Below are 10,086 nucleotides of genomic sequence, written 5' to 3'. Positions count from 1 at the left end.
ACACCATCAAGTTAGAATGCATAACTTTTATTTTATATTATTTTCTAACTGATTTTTCTCACACATGTTACCATTCTTGTAAAACATAGGCTTCGGTCTATCCCCCCGAGGTCTTACTAGTCTCACAAAAGACTGAATTCGAGATCGGGGACTGGCTTATAAACCGATATCTTCTCAGATTTATACACGCATTAATAACAAATGTTCTATTTATTTTATTATACCTCTATCCGTGTTTAAAATGGGCTCGTCTAACGCTTAATAATATGCTGGCACGTGCAGTAACGTTATTGCACGTGCACCAACCGGTGGGCGACGCCACTGTCACAAGCCATGTGTTAAGTGAAGCCTTATTTTATCACCAGCCACGGTGGCTCACAGGGAGAACATTGGAGTACAATACAAAACATGATTTGTGTGGTTGCTGGTTCGCTTCACGTCAGGAAATTATGTTTAACCTTTAACCAGTCAAAAATCAACATTGGAAGCGAATTAATTGATATAGTTCAAAATTAAGACCTCAAAGCAGATCAAAGTAAAACTTTACTTGACAGAAGTAAAACCACAAAGCAGGTCTTAGTGGGACCTCCCTTTGTATATTCATAGTCGCTCCCGACCTGTGACGTGATTGAGTTCGAGTACACACTTAGAGGAACAAAATCCGTAAAGAGCAATCAGATGACGTCACCGGAGGTTTATAATCTAGTCGTAAGAGCCGGCTAAAATGGGGATCAGATGGCCAAAATCTGCGACGACTCTATCGGTGAGTCATCGTGTTCCGATGGCGTTGATATTTTTGAACGTTCAGTCACTGGTTTGTCTGGTCTTACTGAACAAAAATCACTCGCTGTACGGTTTATCTACCGTATATAGTCTCCCGCTCATACACAATGTTCAAACATTTTTGGTGATATATTAATGCATATATGCATGTTTGATATAACAGTACGATAGTTTCGAAGAAAATATAAACATAAAACCCTTCAAACAAACGACAAAACATTGATATAACTTTATTTTACTTCATGACGAAGTTAATTTTACAACTGTTTACAATTAAGACCTATTCCCCTGGGCGTATTTCCGCGCTGTGCCCCACTAATTGCTTCTTAAACAGGCAAACAGTTTGCACATAATTAAAAATACTGGTTCCTTTGAAAAAGAAAGGATTGTCGTGATATGTTCGGTCAAAAGCTTCACTTTGCGCTTTTTACCTTAATCCTTGGAGGTACTTCTTGAAGCTAATTTAAGAAAACTTTTATTTTAACTCTTACAAGAAACTGATCCTTTCGCAGCTGTTCATTTGTACAGAACATGACACCCACAGAGGTGTTGCGTGACTTGAGAGGCTTTTACAGAGGGTGGCAACAATTAACCGTTTAGCTCCAAACTGACTTTTCTTAACATCTAACAAAAGACGGTTACGCTCCCATTAGGACTTGATATTTCCACACCAACAACCCTGTGCGGAGCCAAGAAACTCGACTGGCCACGTGATCAAGATGGCGTCAGCGGGAGTCCATCTATTCCGGGTAAAACCTGTCCACAAATTGTCGTCAATTGCTGTTCAAACACTCGATACATTGTGAAGTAAGGCCGACAACTCTGTCATTTGAGATCCGTTGCCTAATAGCCGAGTCTCCTTACAAAACATTGCCCCGCCTATTCTGTAGAGTTTTGACGGTAATGTAAGGTTATTTCAGAAGGGGATACACCCATCTGTCGTCGCCTTAGTGAACCCCATCTGTCATCCGCGCTAATAGGACCACGATTGAGACAACTTAGACAAATATTAGACCTTTGTTTGTTTTTATTGATATCTGATACGATTATATAGGAAAGTAGTGGGAGTTTAAAGAGAACATTGTTTTTTTAAAAGGAGTATTGAACAGTGTGAATAATCTGTTGGGGGACATTGTTACGTCTGAGTGTGAAGAATGATGACGAAGTTTCCATGGTGCGAGATAAATTGTTAAAATACCGTGTGAAATGCAGATGATGACTTCGCCCATATGATGTTAAATTATGTTGCAATGAACCTAATAATCCGGCAATATTCTCACGTCATTGAAGAAGACCACCGCTTAACATTTTGTCGTAAATAGTAACTTAAAGGGAGACTCGACTCGAGACTTGAGTGGATTGGTAGTCCCAGCAAGTTACATTCAAGTTGTTCAAACACCACAGCGTGTGTTTCATTTCACGTCATACCTAAGTTAGTAATTATACTAATTAAACAGAGATATGTCTCAGTTTCTCCAGGACGATTTTTACAATGGTAAATATAAGCGACTAAAACATTTTACATAATTAGGAGAAATCTCATTTTGAATGATTCCGACCATATGATGTATATATGTTTATGAATCACTTTCAAGCAGTGATGATACCAGTTGTTCGTGAAAATGTGAGCGTTTCCTGTCCCATCGGTGACACCCGTCACAAACGAATGCAAAGGCAAGTCAATTGTTCACCTGAAAAAGAAATACATATGGTACAAGTCAAAACAGGGAACTGCACCGGACATCATTGTTGTCACTGATGCGTCAAATTGGAAATGACCTCCGCTGGTCTCCATAAAACTTTTGAAAGCTTTGCTGAGGCCTTGAATGTTGTGACCCTGATCAAAAGTCTTTAGCAAAAGGCGGAAGAAGACCTTTGAAATCCTCGTAGAAAGAGCATGTTCGATTGTATCTGAAAAAACCTGAAATGTACACTAATGTAGACACCAAAGACTGGAGCTGCAGGGTTAATTTATACGACATAAAGGAAAGTTAAGTCATCCATAGTGTCACACAGTCTTGTAGATATTTTTTGTGACTGTGTACCTTAAAGTATCGATAAAGACTGGAAATGGATACAGAACCTTGGAGCATGGTATCCCTTCAAAATTTCCCGTGACCATTGTGAGTGAGTGTGGTTTTACCTAGGAATTAGCGATATTCGTGCCATTACGAAGCGAGGGACGCAAAAGAAGTCTAACATCGAACCCACGTTAGGAATCGATCTTGATCCACAAAAGCTTGAACCACAGACAACCCAACGGTCCCTAAAAAACATCGTCCTGGTGCATGTGCAGATCTTACATAGGTGAGCGATGAGCTATGTTGAGCCGTGATCTGGCCGACCGTGTCACGTCTTCATCCGACGTAGATGTGATATTGCTGCCTTTGGCGTAAACCCCGTCCACGTTTTCATATTGTTTTTAAATATATAGTAGGCACCAACATGAAAAGAACCAGTGGTCATACCAGGATACAATTGCCCCCTGATTTAAACCAGAATTGACCAAACTTGGCATAGCTACAAAGTATGACCTGGCTGAATGGGTGTCCCTGTCCCCCGATGAAGCAGAACGCTGATCAAGCTCTCAACATCTGGCTCGTTGATTATTTTCAAGATGCCGTTATATAGATGCAGCATACAACATTCGCTCACTCCTTCAGGAGTTGTTGCATGACAGTCTTGCTTGATGTTTCCGTGGTTCAAGCTTTTGTGGATCAAGATCGATTCCTCACGTGGGCTCAATGTTAGACTTCTTTTGTGTCCCTCGCTTCGAAATGGCACAATGGTCACGGGAAACTTTGAAGGGATACCATGCTCCAAGGTTCTGTATCCATTTCCAGTCTTTATCGATACTTTAAGGTACACAGTCACAAAAAATATCTACAAGACTGTGTGACACTATGGATGACTTAACTTTCCTTAATGTCGTACAAATTAACCCTGCAGCTCCAGTCTTTGGTGTCTACATTAGTGTACATTTCAGATTTTTTCACGTCGTAAGGCCCAGTAAAAAAGAATGGAAGGGTCCCCATGTTTGCCCTGGCTTATTGCGTGTCATCGCACACTGAAGCTGTGGATCCGTCTTTGCCTTTGTTATCAATTCTGGTTTGTGTGGTCCAGACTCGATCATCTACAGGTCGCTGTGATAATGCTGTGAATGTTGTTTTGGTCTCAGTCGTCAATATTGCTGTAATGTTGCAAAGAGAAGAATCGTTTGTCATCTGTTTAAGAAGTTACGGGGTTTTCTGAAAGAGTGGTTGAGTGAGTATGTTTTTTCGCCGCTTTTAGCAATATTCCAGCAATATCACGGCGCTGGACACCTGAAATGGGATTTGTACACATTGTACCCACGTCGGGAATCGAACCTGGATCTTCGGCTTGACGAGCGAACGCTTTAACCACTAGGCTACCCGACCGCCCCTTCTGAAAGACGATAGTAACGTGTATGTATCGTGAAGAAGTTGAACAAGCTGTATATTAGCTGAAATGTTTTGTGTATGGATGGATCGAAAGAAATGTTGCACATGCAACCTGAGACACAGTATGTCATACCTTAGTAAATCGAGAAGTGTGAAGTCGTTCAAAATCGTTGACACATTACTTTTTCAACATATTCTTCTTTGACTTAAATATACTTGTTCCAGCAAAGCTTCAGCTGTGTTACAGCTGTATTTAAAAATTATTTATCTTGGTGCCACATTAATAATTCGAAGCCACAACCTGCAGCTGTAGCAACTTCCACTTGTGACCTGTGCGCATGCGCATTGTTCTGAAGCAGTAGCACGCCTGAATGAATCTTTCCTCGACGTATTTCTTTGGTACTTCTCTCAACTGACGTAGTTCTATGTGACAGTATTACCAACTGATGGTCTGAACTCGCCGTCGATAGTCAAGCATGGTTGTCCTCCGTGCTGTCCCAGAAGGCAGCAAAATAATACTTTGCCAACTGACGCCACGCGCATCAATTTCTTTCTTCGGGGTGAGGCCAAACGGCTCGAACGTTTTGACTCCGAATTAAAGCGATGGACCCGTGTAGCATTCCTGGTTACAATTCACATAACCAATTATCAGAGTTCTCCTGATAACGGATCAAAAGGTCCCCGGATCTGCACAGTCGGGTCACCCTCTGATCTGGTGTCAACATTCTCGGTACCTGTCTGGCCGACACCCTGCTCATATGAAGTGATCTCCTGTGTCACTTCTTGCTCCTTCAGTTGAATATAAACGGCAGTCATCCCCACGTGTTTCGTGAGTTCATGTAAATTGAGGTCCAACTCGCACCGCTCGCTGCCCTTATTCCATGGACGAATACCTTGGGCGGACATAGACGGCCACACTAATACCACAGACGAATACCTTGGGCATGAGTAGACTGCTACACCGATACCACAGGCGAATACCTGGGGCGTACGTAGACTGCCACACTAACACCCAGACGAATATCTTGGGCATAAGTAGACTGCTACACTGATACCAGGGGCGAATACCTGGGGCGTACGTAGACGGCCGCGCTAATACCACAGACGAATACCGTGAGCATAAGTACACTGCTACACCGATAAAAAAAGGGAATACCTTGGGCGTACCTAGACGGCCACGCTAATACCACAGACAGATACCTTGGGCATAAGTAGACTGCAACACTGATACCATGGGCGAATACCTTGGGCGTACATAGACGGCCACGCTAATACCACAGACAAATACCTTGGGCATAAGTACACTGCTACACCGATACCAAAGGGAATACCTTGGGCGTACCCTGACGGCCACACGAATACCACAGACGAATACCTTGGGCATAAGTAGACTGCTACACCGATACCAAAGGGAACACCTTGGGCGTACCTAGACGGCCACACTAATACCACAGACGAATACCTTGGGCATAAGTAGACTGCTACACCGATACCAAAGGGAACAACTCGGGCGTACCTAGACGGCCACACTAATACCACAGACGAATACCTTGGGCATAAGTAGACTGCTACACTGATACCATGGGCGAATGTCTTGGGCGTACATAGACGGCCGCGCTAATACCACAGACGAATACCTTGGGCATAAGTAGACTGCTACACTGATACCAAAGGGAACACCTTGGGCGTACCTAGACGGCCACACTAATACCACAGACGAATACCTTGGGCATAAGTAGACTGCTACATCGATACCAAAGGGAACACCTGTGGCATAAGTTGACATTTTTAGATTTAATTTCTTCGTCCCTTTGGTGACATAAGGCTTCAACAAGTTTCCTCCTTTCTATCCTTTGTGCTTGAGCTTGTGCCCCTCCCCCCGACAGGCCCGTCTTTGCCCGCTCTGTCACAACAGTTTTACGTCAGTATGTTCTTGGCCTTCTCCTTCTCCTTCTCCTTCTCTTCCCTGCTGGTGTCCATCTCAGGACAACCCTTGGTAATGAGTCTTGTGAAATTTTGAAGACATGTCCGAGGCACAGTGTCCTAAGCATCTTGATGGGAAAGATTGGGCACAAGTATATTGCTAGATTGATACAGTAGACGAGTACTTTGGGCATAGGTAGACTGTTACAGTAAGAATATGTTATGATAAGAAACCGGGAATCCTGTATTCTGCACGTTCTAAAACTGAAGATGAAGAAATATCGTCTCTTGCCACACAAATGGATCCACCTGTAAATATGTTGGTGCAGATGTTGGCTAATGTCGCCAGTGTGAGCATGTCCCGTAATGCGGCAACCGCGTCATTTGTATGACTATTTACAAACATGTACAATCACCTTGTGACGACAATGGGCATGTGAGCATGTCCCGTAATGCGGCAACCGCGTCATTTGTATGACTATTTACAAACATGTAACATCACCTTGTGACGACAATGGGGTTTATGGGGGAGAAAACTGAGATTGTAATCCATAAACAAATACCCAAGTAAGGGCATATTTAGAAGAAGAAAAAACATATTCACTTCATATCACATGTCATAAACGTGATTTACCTAGAGCGAGTGTGAGAAATTATTTCTTATTTTTAATAATGAAGTTTAAAGTTAAGGTACAATTTAGTGTCGTATACTTAGAAAATATCAACTTAATGAAGCATATATCTCACAGTGGCAGTGTTTCAGAAGGAAAACAATATTTGTGCATGTGACAATGTACCGTTATAATTATGGCTTGCCTTGAAGAGGTTATATTAATTCGGACATTTCTATATTCCCAATTGTTTTCCGAGCCTAACATCATGGGGACATTGAGAAGAACTCCAGCGTTTGCAAATATAAATGTGTCCCAAATATGGACAAAACGATTTATGAAAAAAATAATATATTTATTCAATTTAGAATAAATGTATTTGTTTAAACTATCTTTGAAAGTCGCGCTCCGTTTTCGCTCGTGTCCTCGATCTACATTATCTATATTATTTCCGATACTTATAATTTAATGTGTCACTGAAAAAGAGAAATGTGAAATGCAACCCTACTCACTCACTCATCCATCCTGAAATATTAATATTTCAGAACTATACATATGATATCAACTATCTCAAACACTTCCAAGCCACACCCTCAATGATTTCTCGAGGCGACTGAACAAATTTCACATTCGTTCATAGCCGTTCAAATAATTTCACAATGTCATCTAAGTGGCTTCAGCATACACATCCTGGACACTTTGACAACAGCGAACGGTACTGCCGACAAACTATCTATCACGTCTCCGTCATATCTGCTCTCAACACAGTCTGTACATCTAGGTAATTAATCCTATTCGGTTCAGTGCCGATTCCATCAGCCCTACGCGTGCTGCAAATACAAGTCGCGTGTCACAGTTTAGCCGGGCGATATTGAGAGGGTAATTTGTTCCTGATAGTGAGATTTGTTGACAGTTATCCTTTAAACCGCTTTCGGTGTTGTGTATCTGTGTGGTTTAAGTTCCCTGAAAACAACCATAGGGCATGTAGAACGCCTGGATAGAAAATTGGAAAGAATGTACTTTGATTTGTTTGTGGCGATAGTATTTGTTACATTCGGGGGAGACAGTAATTTGGAGTGAGTTTGATTGTAACTGTGAAATACCATTACTGTTGTATAATCGAGCTGAATTGGAACCGTTACTTTCATCTTGCCGTTCAACATTGTTTTCCTGTCATTTAATGAATTTTAAAAGAATGATTTTAGATTGTTGGCAATTATATGATTTGTTAAATAGATTTTATATTCAATTGTATGAAGTGAAAAATATGCGAATACTTGATTTCCAAATACAGTATGAGAACTCTTTAAATGTTCCACCACATTTAGTTTCTTCATAATCATTTGCGAAATTCTTCGTGCAATCGACATGAAAAGGGTTTTGTCGCTTTTATTTAACATTTGGATATGTCTTCTTGGGCACTATTTTCACACATATCTGCCGAAAAAGATTCCATAGGGAATAAAATGCAAAATAGTGACATAAAATTATATGAATGGATCACTGAAAATCAGTGATGACACCAAGTGTTCGCGAAATGGGTAGGTGTGTCAAGCTTCACCGTAAGCACCCGTCACTCACACAATGTTAGTATATTAAACTACAGTAAACTACGGTTATAACGAACACGCTTATAACGAACTTACGGATATAACGAACTTACTTTTTTGGTCCCGACTATTTGCTGTAGTTATGAAGCATATATGCTTACAACGAACTACGGTTATAACGAACCAAAATTAGTAGTTCCTTTGAGTTCGTTATAACCGTACTTTACTGTAATATTCATATCGCATAATATACTAACAGTTAATTTTAGTTACATTTTCTAAAATCAAATTATATACTGCCTGGACAAAAAAAACTTCTCCAAGCCCTTGGTACTCACAGTAGTAGTAGTAGTAGTAGTAGTAGTAGTAGTAGAAGTAGTAGTAGTAGTAGTAGTAAAAAAACTTCTCCAAGCCCTTGGTACTCACAGTAGTAGTAGTAGTAGTAGTAGTAGCAGAAGTAGTAGTAGTAGTAGTATAAATAGTTGAAATAATAATGAAATTTATTTAAGAAACGTTATCGTCACCAATTGTCGTTGTTAGTTAAATCACCCCTTTACCGCCGTTGTCGTAGTTGTAGTAGTACAGTAGAAGTTGCTGTCGTGCAGCTGCTCGTGACTGAATTTGAGACGATGTCTGGCATTAAATGTACAACTGAAATGAAAGTAGAGACACAATCGTCATCGAGAAAAAGTCAATAAAAGTGTTTAGAGCAGTAAAAACCTGTAATGTCATGGACGAATTAGTTGAATGTGCCACCTGATCACGAAGCTGTCGACTGGTATGTATGTATTTACGCATGTATATTATTTCTTTGTAAATATTCAACATGCTGAAATATTGTTAAAAATTATAATTTTGGAAAGTAAATGTGTCACTTTGTTTAATGTCATTGTATATTAGGTCAACGAAATACGTTAAAACTAAACTAGCAGAAATTCTGCAAAGACAAATGATTTTAAAAATTAACGTAACACTCATACTGAGGCAAAGTGAACACAAAGATCACATTAAAAATGTATTTGCTTAAGAATTGTTCTCAGAATAAATTAGTTCCTTGAGGACGAGTGTGTTAATAACCCAAGGCCCACTGCGGCAGTGAGCGGCCACATAACGCGCGGGATGGTGGCAATCCTGCCAGGGTAGTTCCAGTACTAAGACACACATGCCTGGAGATGGATCAATGTAGACGACAGCCCTGGTACACTCAACGTGTTAATAACTGTGATCTATACCAGCAAGTCAGTTGATACTGCCCGTGCTACTTCCCTACTCTGTCAGTCATTGTGGCAACTACTTCAGCTAAGATAAAGTCGAGGGTCCAGAATCAGATAGAATCATGATACCTGACAACGTAATTTGATACCTCAATATTAAATTATTACAATTCATATTGATATTCATATGTCATTTGTATATTGTCAACATCTAGAATTATCTTTTAGTCTGCGTTTTACATTGTGTACAGTACTGTCGTCAAAGTGTGCAAGTTCACGTCTTTTGTTGTTTCATGAATACATGACACCTTTTACTGGATAGCAACTTCATTTTCATTCAAAACAAGTTACTATCCATAAAAAAGGGTTATGTATTCATGTTCTCCCATCTTCTAACTGCCTATCAAAGACTTTCTTTTGTAATTCCAATTTTGCTTGATTAATCTTAACAGGCGGTAGACGCTCTCACCTATGAAAACAAAGTTGATAGATTCTTTCTTAAAGAGTAAGATTATTATTATTCATTCATTGTTACATGTATTTTGATAACTGACTAGACATGATTATCACAAGTATCATCTGT

This window comes from Haliotis rufescens, unplaced genomic scaffold (assembly GCF_023055435.1).
Source record: "Haliotis rufescens isolate VD_foot unplaced genomic scaffold, xgHalRufe1.0.p SCAF_82, whole genome shotgun sequence".
Classification (NCBI taxonomy): Eukaryota; Metazoa; Mollusca; class Gastropoda; order Lepetellida; family Haliotidae; genus Haliotis; species Haliotis rufescens.
The sequence above is the reverse complement of the archived record's forward strand: the minus strand, read 5'-3'. Positions refer to the sequence as shown.